The following is a 23,519-nucleotide window of genomic DNA, read 5'->3' as shown; positions in this document are numbered from 1 at the left end:
AGTTTATTTACCCCTAGTTTCCCCTTCCCCTCCCCCCAAACCCTTCCATCCTTCCATCCCCAATGTCTGGGCCTCGAGTTGCCTGTCAAGTATGCCAGCAAGACTTCTCATTGCCAGAGTTCTTGCTTCTTATAGTCCAGAGTTTGCTGACTTGTGGCTGTCTCTCTTAAAGAACATATGAAGAACTACTTTGACTTTCTTTTTCACTTCAAATTTCTTGGGAAAAGAATTATGGCCTGTGAATCTTGAGAGAGTGACCTTTATTTATTTATTTATTTATGTATTGTAATGTCATTGACATTAAATCAACATATTCTGAATTTGATTAAGTAACTTCTGTTTAAATCACTTGGTTAGAAAGTTCTTCTTTGATGGCATCTGAAAAGGTTTGTGACTAGTGATACTTATTTTTCTCTAGCTCTTTCCTGTGTACTGGTTCTCTAATAGCCTTTGGTACTATCTGAAAAAAATTGGCTATATAATATGTAAATTCCAACGTACAAAGAAAAAAAATACCAAGAATTTCAGGGAGTCAACCGAAAGCAACAATCTAAGTTGGAGATTCTCCTACAGTGAGACCTATGTGTCGTATCTTTCACTCTTCCCCAGATATGCAACTACCACTCCTGTTACCTCCCATTGTCCGGTAGAAAGGAAGGATAGACTCTGAATAAGTTGAATGAAAATGGATTGAAGACCTCCTTTTCAAACTTTTGAAGGTCATTCTCCTGATAAACATCCTCCACAGAACTTGACAAGGTTATTCCAAATCTCTGCCACATGGTGTATCAAAAATTGATACCAGCATTTTTAAGAAATTAAATACTACCTCTCACCATGTTGAATAGCCATAATTATCTTCCTGAGGATAATTCCATGACTCAATGCAGCAAGTAGGCCCAATTTTCACACTCCTTCAAGGCAGTCTTTCCTTAAATGTATTTGAGATTGTGAAGCCAGCAGCTTTAAGAATATCACCACTCACTCTACTCAGTACCTATTTTGTGACGTAAAAACCTTAATTCCCAGTCTCTGCCAATCTTGCTTCTTTCAAAAGCATTAAATTAACTTTTATGAAGGAAAAGAAAGAACCTAACTAAAGGCAGTGGGAGGTTAATTCAAGCTATTGTTTCAGTGACATGGTACTATTTCACAAAGTGCACTAATTTCATCAGATAGAATTCAAAACTTTAAAGAAAAAGAATTATGGCCTTTCAGACACTCAAAATACCTTTTGAGATGTATGTGAAAAAGATAATTGAAGAGTTTGGATTGTCCTTTGAGAGAATGTAGAAAGATAGCTTGAATCCAATCAAACATTGTTTTAAATAATAAGAGATGAATTCTCAGTATATCTGTGCAGTATACCACATGTCTAAAAGCGGGAAGAAAGGAGTATTGAAAGGGAAATTCTGCTCTTTCATTGGAAATTCACTTTCTTCTTAATAAATGCAGATTTATCTGTGAAGATCCCAAAATGCATTTGTATGAGTATTTACAGTATTACTTGGAAAGGACAAGCTCAGAAAAATACAATAAAGGATGTATCATTCATTAGGAGACTGCCATGTGCCTGACAGCCTGTTTACTGTTATAAAAATTTTATCTAAATATTCCTCAAAACACTCCTCAGAATAATAAATCATTTTCTTCTAACTGACAAATTAGAAAAGCAGTGTTGCAAGAAATATTTTTGCATGTGTACGTGAATGTGTGGTGTGTATGTATGTTCCCATGTGGAGACATGAACATATGTGTGGGTATGCTTGGAGACCATGGATTGACATCAGAAGGCTTTCTTTATTCTTTGTAATTTTATTTACTGAGGCAGGATCTCTGACTTGAACTCAGGATTCCCTCACTCCGTTAGTTTAGATATTCTGTTTGTCTCAGTGGTCTCTGGTGTCTGCCTCAGGGGCACTGTGATTTCAGACAGGCCTCCATGCCCAGCCAGCCTATACCCAGTGCTAGGGGTCCAAAATGTCTAGAAAAGCTATTTGCAATCCAAATAAAATGATTTCAATGTTGCCCATGTAGTCAATGCTATTATATAATTTTCTACAATATTTTAGAAAAAAAAGAGTAATTTGTGGCCTTTTATTAGTTAGTTGAGGATACTAATGGTTATATTCATAGGCTTTACTTTTACACAAGCCCAAAAACTTTTGAGAACATAACATAAACTTCTAGCCTTGGCTTTATTTTATATTTGGATGATGACAGTAGCACACACAGTTGTTGGAGACAAATGTCTTTGCTTTCACCCTGCCTTGATTATCATGGAAGGCAAGGCTGATACCACATATCCTCAGGGAATTTATTGTGCATCCTAACCATTACTAGAAATTGAATAGCAACACAAAGTATGCTCCAGTCTGGAGTTTAATATTTAATCTGCTTCATGTCTATTTTGATGGAAACCCACCTTATGGTTCATTTGTTTTTCAGGTTAATGGCATATTTATTTTTAAAGTCATGCACACACAGAGTTGCACAAAGGTTTTGCAGCTGTGTTGGGTAAAGTAAACATATATTTGACCTACTTACCATTGGATAAAGGCATGCACGCACCCACTCGTTCTAAGCCCCAATGTAGGTCACTGAGCATCACAAGTCAGGTCATCACAGCATCTTCTTCTAGAAACTCAGCTATGCCTGTGTGTTTATACACACATATGTGTGTGCAAGCAAGCACATTGGAGGGTCCTTGATGTATGACAAGAATAGCCTCTTTTTTTTTTTTTTTTTTGAGTTGGGGGTCTCACTCTAGCCCAGGCAACTTAGAATTCACTATGTAGTTTCAGGTTGGCTTCAAACTCACAGTGATCCTCCTATTTCTGCCTCCTAAATGCTGGGATTAAAGGTGTGGGACACTATGCCCAGCCTAATAATAGTCTTAATATATAGTAGCATAATGTTATCATTATCCAAGCTTGAATTTGTGTGTATATATTGTAAAACTAAAACATAATGCTGATTTACCAAAAATGTCATTTGTTTTGTACTGTTTTCTTAATTAATCATAATTCCTACAATTTATAAATGACAGTACTCACATCCACACTTTCCCTTCCCATCTCAACAAATGAAGGAATTTCTTAGTCATATTTTGGCTTTTCTGGATTTTGGTGTTCTTACAAAATGGACATAAGTCAAAATATGAAATGTGAATGAAGGTGACAAGTCATCTTTCTGTGCTATACGTCTGCAAATGTTTTGTCCTTTGTGAACATTCCCATTGACTGTAGAGCTAAAATCACAGAACTAACCTATAGAGAATTCTTTGTGTCAGATATAGCAAAGCTTTGAGTTGACTCTGAAGCATTTTTAATGAAATAAGAGATGTTCTAAATGTACACTGCAGTGTGCTATTTGCTCTTGTGAGTGCTGGTCCACAAACCCACTCATTTATCTAAAATTGGATGCCATTTTTTAAAAAAAATTCAGCACACAATGCATTTATTTAAGGCCACTTATTGAACCTCATTCTAATTTTCATTGTATTTTATCATCTCCAATGTATTTTCATGCAATTTTTTTTATTTTTAATGTAAAAAATGGTTTCTTGGGCTAGAGTGATGGCTCAGCAGTTAAGGTACTTGTCTGCAAAGAAAAATGACCCAGGTTCAATTCCTCAGTACCCATGTAAAGCCAGATGTACAGTTGGTATATACATCTGGAGTTCGTTTTCAGTGTCTGACTGGAAATTCTTTATTAGTAGAAATATATGGAAATACTGAGCATGTACGGCTAAAAAGCAAGTATACACACACACACACACACACACACACACACACACACACATATATATATATATATATATATATATATAGAGAGAGAGAGAGAGAGAGAGAGACTACATTAATTTTCTTTCTCTCTGAATTAAATATATAAGATGTTTTTAATGGATTTCTTGCTTTTCTCTTAGACATAAAAAATATGGCACTCACATAAAAATACTGCATTTTAGTCATTTATATTTTAAATAAAATGTTTGAAATCAACATCAGATCAAAGGTTTTACATTTTATTTTAATTATGTGGTATCTTCTGGGAAACTATTTGAAACTTTAGGGAAAAATTTACCTCAAATATGCTATATATAGAAGAAAATCTTTCTTTTTGAGCCAGCCATCTGGTGAATGTGAATATTCCTAATGGTCTATGAGGTTTTAAAATAAATCAGTCCTGAATCTTTCTATTATTTTTGGAGCATTCATTTTCCTGCTTCTTGCAGCTGCTGATCATGAAATATTCTTTTCTTTAATCCCATAACTTCTAATTTTTTATAGTGTAGAAGGCATCAGCAGGAATGTTTTCTTTTTTTGTGTGTATATTTTTCCTGTAGTTTTGCATGTTTTGAGTTTGGGCATTTTCCCCTGAGATCTGAGATCATTTATAAAAAAATTGCACATATTTACCCACCAAATGTTTTACTAATCTTGAATTAGTCATATATATATATATATATATATATATATATATATATATACATATATATATAATATTAATTATGACTATCAAAATGCTGATTGATATAAACCCAATTTATGTGTACATGTCTTTAATATTAAAAAATATGAGAATAATACTCATCTCTGTATACTGTCAATTAGGAATATTTTCTGGAATAGAAGGGAAACACATTTAAGAAAAAAGCAACTTTCTAAGTTGGTTTAAGTTTTGGTCAAAGCATATTGCCTATTTTTCTGATAAGCAAACATTTAAAAGCCATTATCATATTTTGCAACATGTTCCATAATATCAAAAGGCTTTTCTAATAAATGGATACAAACTGCCCAAATGAATAAATTTCCATTACTTAGTAGTATTAAATACTCAGAAATAAAGTGACAAGGGGAAGAACAGATAATAAGACTGAGAAATTATTTTGTGCCAGGTAATATAAGAAATAGTTGTTACATTCATTATTTTCTTTAATCTTTCTATTTATACATTTCTAAAGATGGGAAAGTAAATATCCTAAATTCAATAACTAGTAAATAATAACTTTGATTTTCAAGCAAAGTTTTATCTAAACTCTAAATCTCTACTCTCTCCTAATATAATACCTCATAGTAATAGAGGGTATAGTCTTATAAGTTATCATATTATTTTCTAAAAAATATGAAAGCTCATGGAATTTACTTTTTTTCTTAATTGAAATGAATTCCAAAATTGAAGCATGAGAAGTTTCCACATTTTATGGGAATAGTCTAAGACTGAACAAGTAAGAGAGGATGAACACAGAAAGGTCTAAGTTAAGCTGTTTTTGTAGACAATGCCCTCCATATCTGATTCTTTTTCCACTTGCATCCCTCTCCTGCCCTGCACAATCCTTCCTCAAGAAAGTAGCTTCTGCCTCCTGCTCTTGCTTTTGCAGGCTTACTTCATTCCCTCACTTCTCAGAGTCATCTTAAAAACTAAAGAACATATCAGATCCATCTCATCATTATCAACTGTGGAATTGTAAAGGTTTTCATTATAAGGTAGAATTTTGTAGAAAATACTTTTTACCATTTCTTTAACATCATGTTTTTAGCTACACAGCTTTATTCTTCTATCTTTGACTGTCTTTAACTCCATTTATTTATGTTATTACAAATAGCACAGCATTATGTTTCCTTCAAGATTTTGTTTTAAGGCTTAAATTTGAATGATAATTAGTCTTCCTTTCTTTTTAACAGTAATCTCAGGGCATAGTTTTAATAAGTATTGAAATTTTCTCTCTTTTTAGGGATGAAAAATCTTCTCTTTGCTATATTGTTTTAGTTATTCACCTTTCTAAATATGTTTTGTCTCAACAAAGAAAAATAAAAGGTAAGTTTTCCACTAGCCATATTCCAAACCATAACTATCCTGAAGACATTTTTAATGTACAAGGGAAATAATAGCGAAATTAAATAAAAAATTTACTAATTTCGAGGACAAGCAGATAAAACATTCAGAAATTATGCAAATCTATAGTGTTTACAATGTGTTAGCTAATTACAAATTATCTCAACAGAGAGAAAAGCCAAAGGACAAGCATCAATATGATTTCCAAAGGCTGCATAAAATGGTGCAGAGCTGAACAAAAAACAGACAATAATGAAAATGGGGAAATAACACTTTGGTGAAATGTCTCCCCCAGAGTTAAACAATATAAAAATTCAATTTTGTGCAGACCATAATAATGTCTTCCAGAAAGCATGTTTTATTTACAGCTTTATTTTACCCCAATAAAGAATGTAACATTGCACAAAACATAGTATAGCTTCTCAATAACATAGATCCTGAATTTACAGTGTCATTAATTGAAATAGAAGCAGATTTGCCCTGGCTAATGCTGCAAAGCATGTCCTGGAGCACAGCATGTCCTGTAAAAGTTGTTTCAAGTCTTTCTGCAGATCCCCAATGCATTAAGGATTACAAGGATCCTGGTGGTTCTCTTTACTTTTATCTCACCTTGTCTCACAAGAGTTAAAGGTACAGTGCTTTTTGACCCCATCTCTGGGAAAGACAGGCCACCAACTGAAGAAATCATCATACTAATATGCATAAGAGGACCAAATAATGAATACTAAGCAGTATTACTCTGCAACTGCATTGTGAATGTGTTCTTATCTACTCTTTCTGAAATATGCAGTGCAAAGAAAATTTATATCATGATGTTATTTTCCCCACTAATAAAGCAAACTATGGGATTTAGGCTTTGAAAGACTTGTGTAGAAGCGCAGGCCAACTGGTTGTTCTCAGAGTGCTCACAGAGATTCATACACACTGAGACATGACTGATTGATCAGCAAAGTGCTGTGTTGTCATGACGCCAGAAGTGGCAACAACCCCCCCCCCCAAATCTATGGAGTCTAAATCATAGTCCCGTGAGGTTTTCTCCTCAGGGTGCCAATCAAAGTTAGCATAAACCAGTCAAAACTGTTGCATAACATAGGTAACAAGTAAAAGACTCAACATTTTGCTAAGTCCCATTTAACTGGACTGTAATTTACTATCTCAATCTAGAATACCAGAATGCTGACATAACAGGCCTCTATCACCAGGTGAGCTAATTCCCCAGAACCTGGCAAAAGCTCTGTACTTTGCTACTGACATATTCCTCAGTCCCCACCTCCAAAAATATCATGTCTGTGTGATCATGATGTACAGTGTATATCACCAGGCAAAAATGATTCACTGAATTTCCATATTCACCTTCCTCCTTGACCTTCATATTCACATAACTTGGAAATACCCCAGCCTAATATCATAAAAAAAGAACCAACACAAATTAAGCTGTGACTTACATGAGCTCACATTATTGAGCACTTCACTTATATTTGATTCCTCTTTATTATACATTTAACTTATCAGCAAGTTCTACTGATTCTACCTTCAAAATATGTTCTAGATCTCCCCAGTTTTCTCCTTTGACAACTACACTTTAGACTAAACCTCAACTAACTTTTCTTTAAGTTTGAAAACTGAACTTTCATTTTGCATTACTATCTTTATGGCCATTATTATTTATAGAACAATAAGTTCTTGGGACTCCTGGACTATATACAAACTTCACAACAATAACCTACCATGCAGTCTTCATTCTGGACCTTATATATCTCTATTATTTTATATTTTACCCCTCATTTTCACTTACTTGATTCTTGTCTAGTCTCATTCTGGCCACATCTCTATTGCTTGACTATAGTAGATCTGTACATGGACAATGTGCTCACTATTCCTTTATATCAAAACCCCTTCTGTGTTGTGTGACTAGCTTGTTCTCTCTCATGCAGGCTCAAGCACCTAATCTAAATTATTCTTTCAATCACATTACTCCCTTTTAAATATCTATTTCAGTAGGGAACTGAAATTATTTCATTCTCTTTTGTTTCGTTGGTTGTGCTCTTTATCCCTCTCCTCTTTGTACCACAAAATTTAAAGTAAGATATGTATTCACATGATTACCACTATGTACCCTAATACATGGGATAGCATAAGAAATAGGTGATGAACTACTTCTCTAACAAGGAAAAATACTTGTTCAACAAACAAGTTTTAAAAAACCTCACAAATAACTTAGGATAGGGGGACAAGCTGGTCAATGCAGTTCCCATGCCAGTATCTAAGTGCCTTGCAGTTTTAGAAAATTCTACCTCGGGCTGGAGAGATGGCTTCACTTGCCTGTGAAGCCTAAGGACCCCGGTTCGAGGCTCGGTTCCCCAGGTCCCACGTTAGCCAGATGCACAAGGGGGCGTACGCGTCTGGAGTTCGTTAGCAGAGGCTGGAAGCCCTGGCGCGCCCATTCTCTCTCTCTCCCTCTATCTGTCTTTCTCTCTGTGTCTGTCGCTCTCAAATAAATAAAAAAAGAAAAAAAAAAAAAAGAAAAAGAAAATTCTACCTCTACTTTCTGGGGAAAGTAAACACCTTTAAGGAAGAAGGGAGATAAAAACATGATTCCTGCTCCTTTTCAGGCTCAAGGACATTTCTTGATTTTGGCTAAATATATAAGAATGTTCAATTTTGGGGCCCTGATAAACATAAACTTGCTTAACCAATTTCTCCTGTTCTTTATCAACATGTGTGTGGAGGCCAGACATTGTCATGGGGTGGGTCTTCTTTCATCACTTCCCACCTTATTTTCCAACAGGGTCTCTCATTGAACCTGGACATAACTGATTCAGTTTGACTAGCTAGCCTGTCTCTGCCTCCTCAGCACCTGAATTACAGGTGCATGCCATTTACATAGCTATTAGAGATCCAAATTCAGGTCCTTGTGCTCACTGCCATCTCACTAGGCCCATAAAAATTTAGTATGTGCAAAACCAACACAAATATGTTTATGAAGTCCTTCCTTTAAGATTTCTTTGCTAGTGAAGAAAAAAAAAAATCCAAATTTGAGAACTCTAAGAGTTGTTCAAAAATATTTCTCCTATGTTCTCCTTAAAATCTTAAATCTGTTTTAATTAATATCAACAATGTCTGCATAAAGCCAAAATGTCACTGTGTATTTTGTATTTTCTTAAGTCTTTCTTTTTAAAAAAAAAAATATAGTTATTTATTTATTTATTTGACAGAGAAAGAGGGAGGGGGGAGAGAAAGAGAGAGAATGGGCACACCAGGCCCTCCAGCTACTGCAAATGAACTCCAGAGGCGTGTGCCCCCTTGTACATCTGACTATCGTGGGTCCTGGAGAATCGAGCCTCGAACCAGGGGCCGTAAGCTTCACAAGCAAGCACTTAACTGCTAAGCCATCTCTCCAGCCCTTAAGTCTTTCTTTAAAAATAATATTTTCTTTATTTTATGCAGTAGTTCAAAAAATTATTTTTAAAGAAATGGTTCAGTTATATTCTGATACCGCCATTTTGACGAAACTGAATAAACTTTAATTTGGATTTCTTTATACCATCTACCTCTTATGCATTAAAAATTAACTTCATTTCAAAAGAAAAGAGAACGAGGATACAATGGTGTCCCTAGGCTTCCTGTCTTACAAAGTAGATTAGCCTAGCTGTAGATTCAAAGGTACTTATGGAAATATGCAGTGAGGTCTACCAACCATGTCACATTCCCAGGCCTTTCTCACCACTGCTCAAATTATTCCACACTAGCATCTCGTGACAGACCTGAGAAATAAGGGTTGGAGTTTTAGTATGAGGAAAAGAAATAGCAAAGAAAACAGAAGTATGATGTAATTAGAAAGAAAGAAATTCTATCCTGAGTCCATATTTGTGTTTGTGTGCATGTATGTGTGCATGCACATGCCAGAGAGAGAAAGGAGATGTAAATTTAATTTATTACATGTATGAAGTATTTAAGTGATTTATTATAATTCATAAGAATTTCATTAAAAACATAATTTCCTGATGGGCATGGTGGTGCATACTTTAATACCAGCAGTCATGAGGCAGAGATAGGAGGACCGTTATAAGTTCAAGGACAGCCTGGAAATAAAGAGTGAGTTGTAGGTCAGCCTGGGCTAGAGTGAAACCATACCTTCAAAATAAAACAAGCAAATCAATAGATAGATAGATAGATAGATAGATAGATAGATAGATAGATAGATAGATATGAAATTGTCTATGACTGGAGTATATCCCTGTTTGCTCTTTACTTAATTATTTTTTATAATTGTTTCTATAAGTCCATGTAGAAAAGGGTGGCTTATGTTTACCACCTGCCTAGTGTTGGGGATAGGTAATAATAGATATAAAATTATTTTTCACTCTTTCTTTCTTATTTTCTTCATGTATTTCTATTTTATCTTTCCTTCCTCCTTTTATTCCTTTTACTTATTGTTGCAGATTCAACCTATGGTTTTTCACATGCTAGACAAGTGTTCTACCACTGAGCTGTCACCCTTTAAAAATTATTTTTAATTTGAAGAGCCAGGTATTGTGGCACACACCTTTAATCCCAGCACTTAGGAAGCAGAGGTAGAAAGATCACCATGAATTCGAGGCCAGCCTGAGACTACCTTGTAAATTCTAGATTAGCCTGGGCTAGAGTGAGACACTACCTCAAAAAGCCATATATATATATATGGAGAGAGAGAGAGTGAGAAAGAGAGAGAGGATCAATTCTAAATTGCCCAGGCTAACCTTAAGCTGTGTAGCTAAGTCTCAATCTTGAGGTCTTACTGCCTCAGCCTCCAGTGTAGCTAGGAATATAGGCAATTGCCACCAACACTGATGCTCACATCATTTTTTTTTTTTTCTGAATGAATCATGATCACAACTTTGGAAGGAAATACAACTTGGTTCTCTACGTTCAAGCATTAAGAAACTTTAATATAAAAGACATCTTTATAAGAAAAAATTAAATATGGAGAAGTGGCATAGTAAATTATAAATCCTCTAAATGAATTTCCATCTTGAAAATCCTCAGAGAACTTCCTTTAAGAGTACTCTCCATTGCATGTGCTATCCATAAAGCCCTTCATTAGAAATGACTCCATTCCCATACTCCTGCTAACATCTCTTAACTCAAAACAAAAGTTGGGCTGGAGAGATTTCTTAACATTCAAGACTAGTGCCTGAAAAGCCCAAAGGCTCCATGTTTGATTCCCCAGAATCAATGTAAGCCAGATACAAAAGGTGGTGCATGCATCTGGAGCTTGTTACAGAAGCTAGAAGCCCTGGCATGCCCACTGTCTTTCTTTCTCTCTCTTTCTCTCAAGTAAATAAATACAAATAAAAATTTAAAAATTCTCAAAAGCTCCAAAGGTGTTTTGTCCATACTAAAAATGATTTTGATCAAATTGTCATACCATAATTGAACTTATTTTATGGTGTAGTGTGATGTGTATATTGTGCAATAATCAAGTCAAGGTATTGAGAATAAACATTCCCTTAGATGTAATCACTTGTGATAAGAACATCAGAATGATCTTTTCTATTTCAAATATTCAGTACTCTGTTATTAGACATAGCTCCCCAATATGTGAAAGAACACTAGCCCTTGTTCCTACTGTGTGTGACCTTGTACCAAATTTTGTGATGGTGTCTTACTTATCTCTTAGGAAACTGGTTATGCATTTAGAGTTGTCTGTTTTACCTAGAAGGATTTCTACATTTGTGAATGTCACCTGTAAGATCTGGCCAAAGCACAGGAAAGTAAAAGAAAACACAGATATTTAACAACAACAACAAAATGGTGTGGTGACATATGCATTTAATCCAAGTACTTGGAAGGTTGAGGTAGGAGAAGCACTGTGAGTTCCAGGCCAGCTTGAAACTACATAGTGAATTACAGGTCAGCCTTAGCTAGATTGAGACCTTAACTTGACAAAAGCAAAACCAAAACCCAAAACAAAACAACAAAAAATAGATAAAAAGATATGTAGATAAGGAAAGTGTTAGAAAATATGGATTTTGAAAATATTTTTCACTAGTAGAAAAAAGGTATTCTTTAACATATCAATCATATTAAAGACAATTTCTGTTCAAATGCCTCCAGAGTAGATATGGATAAAAATATTAATATTATATAACAATAATGTGGAAATGTTATTTTTATGATTTCTCTTTGAAGAAAATTTATTTTTTTATATTATAATATATAGAATTTATATTTACCTTGGGAGAATCTTACATTTTGGTTATCTTTTCAATAAGACAGGGAACTGCCATAGGATCATTGATATCAGGAAGACTTCAACTCATTAAGTGCATGTATATTTAACACACACACACACACACACACACACACACACCACACACACAGATATGACAAAGTAAGAAACTGCTTAATTAAGTCAAAGAAAAGCCCACTTATAATCATCTGAAATTATATATATATGCATACATGTGTGTGTGTGTATAATCCCACAGAGTTATTCCCAGCTTTTTTTCACTGTTTAAGGAATTATTATTAAAGCAAGAATTTTATAATCTAAATTATGTTTCCTTGCTCAGTTACCAATTCTGTTACTTAAAACAGAACTGACATTCTGAGCTATTCCACAGTAAATAATTACAAAATTAAAGAGAGGAATGCTTTAAATTTTTGTACTTTTTAATTTATTTTATATTTTGCAGTATTTTTCATAAATTTTAAATTTTTAGATGTTTATTTTTTTCTTCAGTGAAGCATGAGTTTCCCAACTTCTTCTTCTTTTTTTTTTTTTTTTTTTTTTTTGTTTTGTTTTTTTTTTCAAGGGAGGGTCTCACTCTGGCCCAGGCTGACCTGGAATTAACTACGTAGTCTCAGAGTGCCTCAAACTCAAGGCAATTCTCCTACCTCTGCCTCCCAAGTGCTGAGATTTAAAGGGTGCACCAACACGCCCAGCAGAGTTTCCCAACTTTTTGACTCTGAGGTAGTTTGTAGACCTAGGAAGATGCACTAAAAACAGCCCTGTGATTAGTAACACACTTTCATGCTTCATGAAGCAGAATCACACATGCTATAGTTTGTTAAGAGTATAAAAGTTCAAATTTGCCCATGTTTTCAATGCATTTTTCATAAAATGATAAATTCTACTACTGAGATTATGTACACATGGCCATGTTCATAGTTCAAAGCCAGTCTTTTATTCTTCCTCAAAATCCTAATGTAAAGCAAATGTCTCAAATGGGTAAGTGTGAATGGTAGCACATCTGTTTCAAAGTAACTGGTGGAAAGCATTATGAAAGTCCCAAATCTAGAAAGCACAGTTGTTTATGCGTGAGAGTGCTAATTGCCCTCATCTAATGCTCAAAATTTGTATTCATGTACTGAAATGCCATAGGTGTATGTCACATTGTATCAACTAGTAATAAAGAATATTTATATTTTTAAAAATATGTGAGTCAAGTAGGCACCAGTTTCAGCCATACTTGTACGGGACAGGATCTATTCTATTTACAGATGGTGGAAAAAACTTAAGAGAACCAGGATATATCAGTACATCAAAAATAGAGACTGGCATAGAGACTGGCCAGGCGTGGTGGCACACGCCTTTAATCCCAGCACTCGGAGGCAGAGGTAGGAGGATCACAATGAGTTCATGGCCACCCTGAGACTACAGAGTTAATTCCAGGTCAGCCTGTACCAGAATGAGACCCTACCTTGAAAAAAAAAAAAAAATAGAGACTGCACTGTGCTATGAGATGGGTCACCTCCACCTTATCTGCCTACTGAGAATTAATTCCAGAAGAAGCCATGACACTAATTCTGTCTCACCCCTAGCCTGAAAACCTATAACAAGGAAACAGCAATACATACTATCTGTGGTCACTCAAACCTCAATAAATCAGAGATCCAGATGAGACAGAGAAAGTAACACTAGATCAGACCCCTATCTTGTTCATTAAGGCTCAGGGAGCAATGTGGAAGATGGGGTGGAAAGATTATAAGAGCCTCAGAGTGGATGGGACTAGTCTGAGGCCTTGGTCCCCAGCTCCACAGACTGACTAAGGCCTCTTGGTCCTCAAAATGAATAGCAACAATCCTACTACACTGAAGAAGATCATCATCAGGGGTGGCAGAGGTGACAGTGTCTAAGAGTACAACCTTCTTATAAAATAATGAATAAATAATAAAAAAAAAATTAAAGATCATCCTCAACTACATAGCAAGTCCAATGCCAGCTTGTACTATGTGAGATTATATCTCAAAAAAAATAAAATATATGCTGGAGAAATTTCTCAGTGGTTAAGGCATTTACTTGCAAATCTTAACCAGTAACCCAGTTTCAGTTCCCCCATGCCCATATAACCCAGATGCATAAAGTGACATATGTATCTGGAATTTGTTTGCAGTGGCTAGAGGCCTTGGTGTGCCCATATATTCTCTCTCCCTCTCTCTCTCTCTCTCTCTCTCTCTCTCTCTCTCTCTCTCTCTCATATCATCTTTCTGCTTGCAAGTAAATTTAAAAAATTATAAAATTTAAAATACAATTAAAAAAGAAATGTAGCATAACAACAAACAGTAAGTATTATTTACTTTTCCTGTAAATTTTAATATTGATTTATTTTTACTTTTACACAGCTTAAAAACTGTATCCCACCGTAATAGCAAATTTACCTTAAGATATTTATCAGTAGAGGAAGTTACTTCACTCAAGCTTTCACATTTTATTGTTTCATCACATTAGAAAGTTTCTTTTTTTTTTTCTTTTCACAATTTTATTAACATTTTCCATGATTATAAAAAATATCCCATGGTAATACCCTCCCTCCCCCCCACCCCCGCACTTTCCCCTTTGAAATTCCATTCTCCATCATATTACCTCCGCATCTCAATCATTGTACTTACATATATACAAAACTAACCTATTAAGTACCCTCCTCCCTTCCTTTCTCTTCCCTTTATATCTCCTTTTTAACTTACTGGCCTCTGATACTAAGTATTTTCCTAGAGAAGTTTCTTTTTGTAGTTAGCAGTGACTCCTATGGAGACTCAAAACTCATCATGGTGCTGAGAACAATGAACTGTTGAGTGCTCACAACTACATGAGACATCTTATAACCACGCCCCAAGGCTCAGAGAACATTATGTTTATGCTCATAGGTTAGTGCTGCTCTCAACTTTGGTCAGAGAAGCTTCTTATTGCACTTGGCAGTGTCTACTGAGGAGACTCAAAACTCATCAAAGTGCTGAGAATAAGAGACTCTTCAATGCTCAATGCTAAATGAAACATCTATATCACACCCTCCCAGGCTCAGAGACCATTGTGGGAGAGGGGGTGGAAACAGTATAAGAGGCAGAGGATGGGAAGAAGTTATTTGCAGCACTGTCTTCTGGACATGAATGGTCGCTGCATTCATGACTTTATGGCCACCGTCATTTCTTACACAAGACCTGTACAATATTGGGCACATCAACATTCCATCACAGATACTGGAGGAGGTTTTATGTTTGCCATTTTGTGTGTGTGTATGTGTGTGTGTGTGTGTGTGTGTGTGTGTGTGTTTCTGGTTCTACCTGCACTTAGAAAGTTCCTTTCACAGTAGATATTGCTATTCTTGTAAGGGTCAAGATTATCAGAAGAAACAGGGGAATTGAAACTAACTTTTTTCTTAAGAGATGGTGAGTGAACAGAAAAAAAAAATACACATGACCTTTCTGTTAAGACATTATTTCTTTCCTTCATCCAACTCATATCAGGAAGTTTGATTTCACAAAAGGAACAGAGTCAAGCTCACAGCATAAATACCTATGTACTTATGGGAATTATAAAGTAAGAATAGTACACTGAGAAAACACTGAAAAACAACAGTAATTTCTTCTAGGCTATCAAGATAAACATTGAGGAGGTGTTAAAGCAGTTGTCAGAACAAAACTGGTAGAATATTGAAGTAGATCTTAAAGATTGAGCCCAAATATGGTGAAAGAAATTAAGAAAGAAAACCAGGGGTGGAGAGACATTTTAGAAGTTAAGGCACTTGCCTGCAAAGCCAAAGGAGCCAGGTTCAATTCCCCAGGACCCACGCAAGCCAGATGTAGAATGTGGCACATGTATCTGGAGTTTGTAATGGCTGGAGGTCCTAGTGTGCCCATTTTCTCTCTCTCTTAAATAAATAAATAAATAAATAAATAAACAAACAAACAAATAAATAAACTAATTAAAGTAATAAAAATATAAAAAATAAAGAAAATCAGAGAGTTAATAAGGAAGAAAAGAAAGAATATCTAAATAAAAACCCATTAGAAAATACTGGGAGATAAAGGTAGAAGAAATGCATATTGGAGATTTAGGGGAGATCTTAGAAAATTATAGTAAGTGTGCCTGACCATAGACCCAGAACATTATGTGAAATACTTTGGCTTCTTCTGTTTAAACTGCAGAGAATTTGGGCTAAGGTGTGTGTGGGTGGGTGGGCAGTGTACATGGCATTATCTGAGGTGTATTTTAGGATAGATGTTTCAAGATTGAGTTCCTAGAAGACCAGGGTTTTTTTTTTTTTTAATTTTTTTATTTATTTGAGAGCGACAGACACAGAGAGAAAGACAGATAGAGGGGGAGAGAGAGAGAATGGGCGCGCCAGGGCTTCCAGCCTCTGCAAACGAACTCCAGACACGTGCGCCCCCTTGTGCATCTGGCTAACGTGGGACCTGGGGAACCGAGCCTCGAACCGGGGTCCTTAGGCTTCACAGGCAAGCGCTTAACCGCTACGCCATCTCTCCAGCCCAAGACCAGGGTTTTTAAGGGGGTAATTCTGCAGCTTTGCCAAACTTTAAAACATGTGTGCTAGAAAATGGTGTACATATATCTGTAATGTTTATAAAACTATTTTTAATTTTATTGCGTATATGGTATGACAGTTTATATTCTTTTATCTCCTTACCCCTGCTCCTGTTATTCTGGATATCCTTCTCAATGAGGTTATGGTGTTCACTGTGGGTCATGAGGGCCTCAGTCAGTCCCTGTAGGGTAGTGGGGGACCGTGCCTCAGGGTATTCCTACCCATTTTGTGGCTCTTATAATCTTTATGTCTCCTCTTCGCAGTTTCCCCGAGACATGGCAGGGCTGTTGGCAGTCTGATTTAGTGTTAAGTTCTCTGTAGCCACTGGATTTCTGCACTGATTGATTTTGATTGATTGCTGTATCTGTTACCATTGTTCTGGAGCTGGTAAGAGCAGTATTCATGTCGCAGCTTCCTCTACAATTTCTCCTGGGCCTTGATAGATATGGTAGAGGTGGCTCATCTAGTGTGAGCAGTTGGCTATTTTCTTGTCTCATGAAGGATCTTGACTTTCCTCCATTTTCTTTGTCATCTGTAAAATAAAACAGTTTCCACAACCAAGAGTGAGAACAGCTTAGATTAAAAGGGGCATGGAGTTATTTAAGAGAGACATTTTGGTGTGTAATCCCACTTTTCTTCTCCAAAGAGCAGTGGGGACTTCACTCTAAAGTATGAATTTTCTGACCACAGAATCTGACTTAATTTTCCAGTACCGGGTATGAGTTCTCTTCTGTTAACTGGGCCTCATGTCCAATCAAAGAACAGATGGTTACCTATAGAGGCTGCATGCCACTATTGCACAAGTGTGTACTTCTCCTCTGGTTGGTTGATTTCATAGTCTGCTGGGTCCCCTGCTTACTTATGTTATTGGTGTCCTTTGTCTCCCAGTGACTCCCATAGGGCTTTCTAGCACTATAAGAGCTAGCCAGCCCTGAGAGTTAGTTTTCCTTTTGATTCCAAGATGGTGTTCTGATGTCCTATGAAAGCAGCCTGTAGTGTCTTAAGTAATAGGATCTTACCTTTTAGCTCTGGCAGGTAATGAAGTGTTTTCACAATGCCCTACATAGTTTTGGGAACCTCCTGAATCTCCCCGTTGAATAACTCACTGTGGAGGTACCCAATTTGGGGCCTCAGATTTACTGTCAGAGGCCATAGTTTTAAGGTTAAACTTTTTCCGACTTTTAGACTGCTCCTCTTCCCCCTTTATTGGTTGCTATATCTTGTAGAATGCTAGCCTGAAGGAGGGTTTCTATGAAACTGATCCATGTTGTCTTTATGTATTTTGACCCTGTGATGAAAATGAGGAAATATGTAAATTAGATCAGATAAATTGGAATGGAGAGATACCTCAGCGGATAAAGGTCTCTGTTTGCAAAGCCTATTGGCCCAGATTCAATTCCCCAGTACACATGTGAAGCCAGCTACACAACGTGGCACATGCATCTACAGTTCATTTGCAGTGTCGAGACATCCTGGCTCACCCATACTCAGCCTTTGTCTCTTTCTGTTTCTGTTTCAGCCATTCTCTCCTCTCAAGTAAATAAATAAGGAAAATTTATACATATATTTTAAATGTTCACACAAGTTTATCTTTTTTACTTGTGTTATTTTGCTTCTATTTATTTGTGCATTTGAATTTTGACAGTTTGATAACTACAATATGAAAAAATATTTTTTCTTTTTTTTAGATGACAGTGCCTGGCCATTAACGGAACAAGTGTGGTGAGTTTTCTCTCCTTATCCTCCTTAGCATCCTTTTCTTTCTTCTCCTCAAACCTGTGTGGAATGCTAAACTTTCTGATATTCAAACAGATTAATTTTGTTTATATTAACTCAGTAAAGGTTTCTGAATGAATTTTCTTGCAAGCTATGCATTAATCATGTTAAGGAGTTTTGTTTTGGCTTTCCTTTTTTTTTTTTTTCCATTAAAAGTAAGGCTAGGTTTTTCAATCAGATTTTTTTCAGCTTAACAGTTTCTTTTCAAAAGTGCTTCCATTTCTTAATTATATATATTGTGATTTATTATTTTAGCAGCTACAGGATTCTTCTATATTGTATGAATCAACAGTATTTGGGACACATAGTGACATAATTATTTTTTCTATTCATACAAGAGGATAAAAAGAATGTATTTTCTCATAGTTTACATAATTACTTTATTTTATTAGATAAAATTATATATAATTTATATATACTTACATAATTGTTTCATTTGAATAATGGCCTTGCATTACTATAGACATTCATAAAGCCCTCTCTGAGTGTTTCAGGTGCTTATCAGCTTAATTTACCTCAGTAAAGTAGCAATGATTCTCAGGAAGAATAACCCAACATCTCAACATCCTTTCACAGTATTAATAAACTGGGGATTTTAAGGATTCTCTTCGTATGACGAGATGGGAAAACAAAAGACTTTACAGCATATGAATGCTCCTTTACTTCCTTGAGAGTTTAACACTTTAAATAATTTGTGAAAGGAGAATGTGTTTCTTTTCTCTTAATCAATGCAGTAAAGATAAAAAGTTAAATAAGAGCACTTATAGCACTCTTATGCCTCTCCCTACCCTCATCATAGACTGCTTAGTAAAATATGAAATGGCTAGAACAGAAGCTAAATGAAGGTAAGAGGTATTAAAAATTATAAATTTCAGGTTTAAAAAAAGGATAATAGGGCAGCTTTATGGGATGCTGTATTGCTTTTACATAAGGGAAAAGAAAATATTGGTGAAAATAGTATGTGAGTCACATCTCCACCTATAGTAAACCTATTAATTACTTGTACTGTCTTGTTAGAATGCATATCCTGGTAATTGTTTTTAAGGTATAGATCCTGGATTTCATGAGCTGATAAGTGATGTCAAAGTTGCTGGCTTGAAGACTGCATGCAATGGGTGGTCATTATATGAATAATTCTCCCCCTTGTGGAAACACTGCATGCAAGCCACTTTTAAGTATTTGGTTTTATGTGTTTGTTTGTTTTTTTTTTTCATTGTGTAAAGATCAGACTTAGAGAAAAAAAAGTCCAAATGTAGTCAAGTTATGGGAAACTTAGTTACAGAAAATTTAAGGAAAAGACCTGGTTATGACTAACTCCCCGTTTCCACTTTCCCTCATTATTTAGTTAATTCAGGAAAAACTGCCAAGTATTTTTAAAAGTCAATTTCATTGAGTCACCTAATGCTAAAATGAGTGAAATGTGAGAATTTATTTAAAGTCTTTTTTCCTCTTATTTCCACCTATGCCAAAGCAAGCATATCATCATATTGCACTAGCAAAATTAACAAAAGCTAAAATAGTGGTCATGTCAATCATCCCCACCGAGTTGATATTGCTATCTATCATTGCTTTGGTTCAAGTATCTGACTTTTGCCCTGAAAATGCTGTGAAACTCTTTTGGTTTTACACTTGAATAATGGATGCCACCAGTCTACTTCTTCAGCCTTCTTCAGATCTCACAGGAATTAGTGGAAAGATGGGGCACATACTAGAGAGGCCAAGAGCAAGCTGAAATGACCAGTTGAGTGACATAAGGGGATCAGAAGCACTTTCTAAAACTTGAACCTAGGAGATCTTAAAGAAAGGTGTGGGAATAGAAGGCCTCAATTATTTATTTGCTGATAAGACTCTATATGTATGTTTTATACCCATACTGCATATCAGAATCCTCACTTATTATTTGAGAAAAGTTTTAAGACTATTGAGCTCTATGTCTGGAGTTGAAAGAGGATGTCTAAATTCCAATGGTTTAAATATCTGGTGATTGATGAGGTGATCCATTGAAACCAGTGCCTTACCTTAGTTCCCGAGATAATGAAAATCAACAAACTCTTAGGAGACACTGACATTGCTGCTGTGGGGCCCACACTTCAGAAGCAGGGATTACAAATTCTCATATTTCCCCCAACACACCCATACATACCATGTTCTAAAAGGGTCAATATCTACTTTTCTGAGGATGTAGGAAGGTAGGCAAAAAGAAGAAAGAAGATAAGAAATATCCAAATCAGTATGGTGTAGACCCTGGAAAGAATAAGCAACTGCCCATGTGATTTAGCTCAAAAGTCAATAGAAATATCCCTGTACCAAAATATTTTATCTAATTCACATGTGCCTTAAATTGAATTACAAATATTCATTTGATACAGTGCCCTTAAAACCTAACCATGCAAACATATTTTCTTTGGTGCAGTTATTAGAATAAGGAAGGTTCTGAATGATAATTATCAAGGTAGAAAATTGTGATCAAGAATGGAATCCTGAAAATATATGATTTAGACCATACTCCATCATCTTTCCTGGCTTTCTTTTATGGTGCACATGAATATTTCTATTCTTTAAATTAATTTTTCATAAATGGCTCTGATTATCAATAGAGTTCAATATAACAACAAAGTAATAGCTAAGAGATGAAGCTTCGGAAGCTTGTATTTTGCCAGGCATATTTCTAAGACTTCCATATGACCTAAGGAATCTTAATTAATACATTTTTGTTATACTTTTTACACATAAGAAAACTTGAGCATATAATTAATACTTGTCCAAATTATCACAGTTGATATCAGGTTCTATAATCCATGTCAACTAAATTGCCAATCAGCTCTCAATTGATCCAAGATCCATTTCTATTGAATATCCATTTATGGGATTTTAAAGTCTAGGTAATTTTTAAGGTACTAGTAATGGAGCAATAACGGAATCTTCTGTTTTGGATGTGGCTTGTTTCTAAAACCAACAAAACATTTAAGACCCTGGTGTCCATGATAAGAATATGTAAATAGATTCAAACATAACCATTTTGTATGATTGATGGGTGATTTCGGAAAATATGCTTTTTAGTCTATTGAAATAATATGAAAGGTTCTGTACATAAGTTTTATTTATCACTTTATATGATGTGTAATCAAAATGAATGAATTTTTTGTATATGCATGGTTTAAATATTGTCATAAAGATAAATGATGACTTTATTGTTATACTGGATGTTAACGATATCAGGAAAATATTAGCTATTAGGAAGAAGTGTTGATATTGGTTAAGGCAGTGGTGACACCGGTCATAGCAGTGGTAATGGTTACAGCCATCATTCACCAACATTTACTGTGACTAAGGCAGTGTGCTAAATTCTTCACATTATTTTATGTAGTCAGCTGCACAAATGTGAAGTAGTATACTTACTTATAATATTTTAAATGGAAAATATGACTATAAGAAGGAGTAAACAGCTCACCTGTGTCACACAATAAAGTTGTAATGGAATATGTATGTATATATATATGTATGTATGTATATATATATATACATATACACACACATCCTTCATTTGGCCTCCATTCTTATGTGGCATCGCATGCTCCTGAATTTTTCCTGTAATGTTTCTCTCTAGCAGAGTATCCTGACACCCAACTTAGTTAACTTAGTTGCAAATTCTAAGAAGAGAAGCCCATTGCAAGTTTCATGCCCTTATAAGGGACATAGAAAAGCCCAGATTCAATGTAGGGTGAGTCCTCTAGAGTGAGGATGCCTGGAGACATGGTGCCATCCATTTCATTCCAACCAGGTTCTGCATCAGAAGATGTGACTAATGATAGCTTGAAAATATTTAGGAAAAACCATGTTGCATCTGTACTGCATATGTACAGAATTTTTGTTGTCATTACTCCATAAACAATGTAGTAAAATAAATACTTATATAATATTTTTCTGTGTTAGGAATTATAAGTATAATTAAGATGATGTAAAAATATCTATGTAAATACCAGGCTATTTTAAATAAAAGCTTGCACATCCATGAATTCTGATACCCACAGGAGTTCCTAGGCGCAGCCCCTGCAGATAGCACATGACAGCTGACATTTTAATAGTTTACTCTCCCCCTGAGGAGATTAAAAGTGACGACTGAAAGGAAACAAAGCACAAAATGTTGTTGAGGAGACTATAGACAGTTTGACCTATGCTTATGCCAATAGCATTAGGTCATCTAAGTACCTGAGTTGAAATTTATTACAGGAAATTCAATATTGAAATAGACAATAAGATCCAAAGTTCAGGAATTCAGAGGCTTTGAAAGGATTTCTTTGTAGTCTGAGCAAAAATCTACCTAGAGTTAGGGCAACGTAGCCAAATGATGGACATTTACAAACTGGATTTCATGTCTTATCCCCCTGAAGGATCCTGTTTTCCCATGTACAAAAGTACACGCTGGCAGAAGCCTGAGAGACAGCAGTGGTTTTGCGTCTAATTGAATCACCCAAATTGTTTCTTACTATAAGATGCCAAAATGTCCCCAGAGCATCGAGAAAAGGCTTGTTCTGGAAGGTTTATAAGACAAAAGATTCCTGCTGCTACCAATGACCTAAGTCTTGGAGATCTTTCTCCCTGTTGAATCATTTTGTGTTAGAAGCAGGCTTATGTCCCAATGGGCTAATCAGTGTGACTTAACTAGGAAACACTCTTCCCTGTCATCAATTCACCCAGCTTGTGCCCTCATAGAACCAAGGAGAATTTACATTGTCCACAAAAGCCACAAGGAAATAGAGTTTAGCCTCACTGTTTATCAAGGCTCCCACCCCCCCGCCCCCCGCCTTCCCCCTCTGAGGAACTCCACAGAGAACATCTGTCTTCAGGACTATAAATCTGGTACTTTTACCAGCACTAAATTTTCTCTATTGCTTAAGAGTGCTAGGGATCAACAACCTACTCCCATCATTTCAGGACTAACAATGTGGAAAATTGAGTGAACTCAATATGATTGCCACTCAAAGGTTCTCCTCAAGAGCTAGGCAGAGTCTTCTTTAAGTTTTGAAATAAATTCCAGATAAAAAAGGAAAAAAGAAAGAAATGATATTGTATGTGAAAAACAAGTTTTTCCTTGCATAG

General features: G+C 35.6%; 1 protein-coding gene across 50 annotated transcripts in view; it reads left to right on the top strand.

The window, feature by feature from the left end:
- Ptprd (protein tyrosine phosphatase receptor type D) overlaps positions 1-23,519 on the top strand; it is a 2,343,620-nt gene that overhangs the window by 1,177,914 nt on the left and 1,142,187 nt on the right. For all 50 annotated transcript variants that reach the window (XM_045148487.1, XM_045148550.1, XM_045148541.1 and 47 more), the window contains one exon: positions 18,332-18,365. The gene's annotated coding sequence lies outside the window, so the exon portion shown is untranslated. The remainder of the gene's footprint in view (positions 1-18,331; positions 18,366-23,519) is intronic.

Source organism: Jaculus jaculus, chromosome 1 (assembly GCF_020740685.1).
Source record: "Jaculus jaculus isolate mJacJac1 chromosome 1, mJacJac1.mat.Y.cur, whole genome shotgun sequence".
NCBI lineage: Eukaryota > Metazoa > Chordata > Mammalia > Rodentia > Dipodidae > Jaculus > Jaculus jaculus.
Note: the sequence above shows the minus strand (reverse complement) of the source record. Positions and strands in the feature narration are given on the sequence as shown.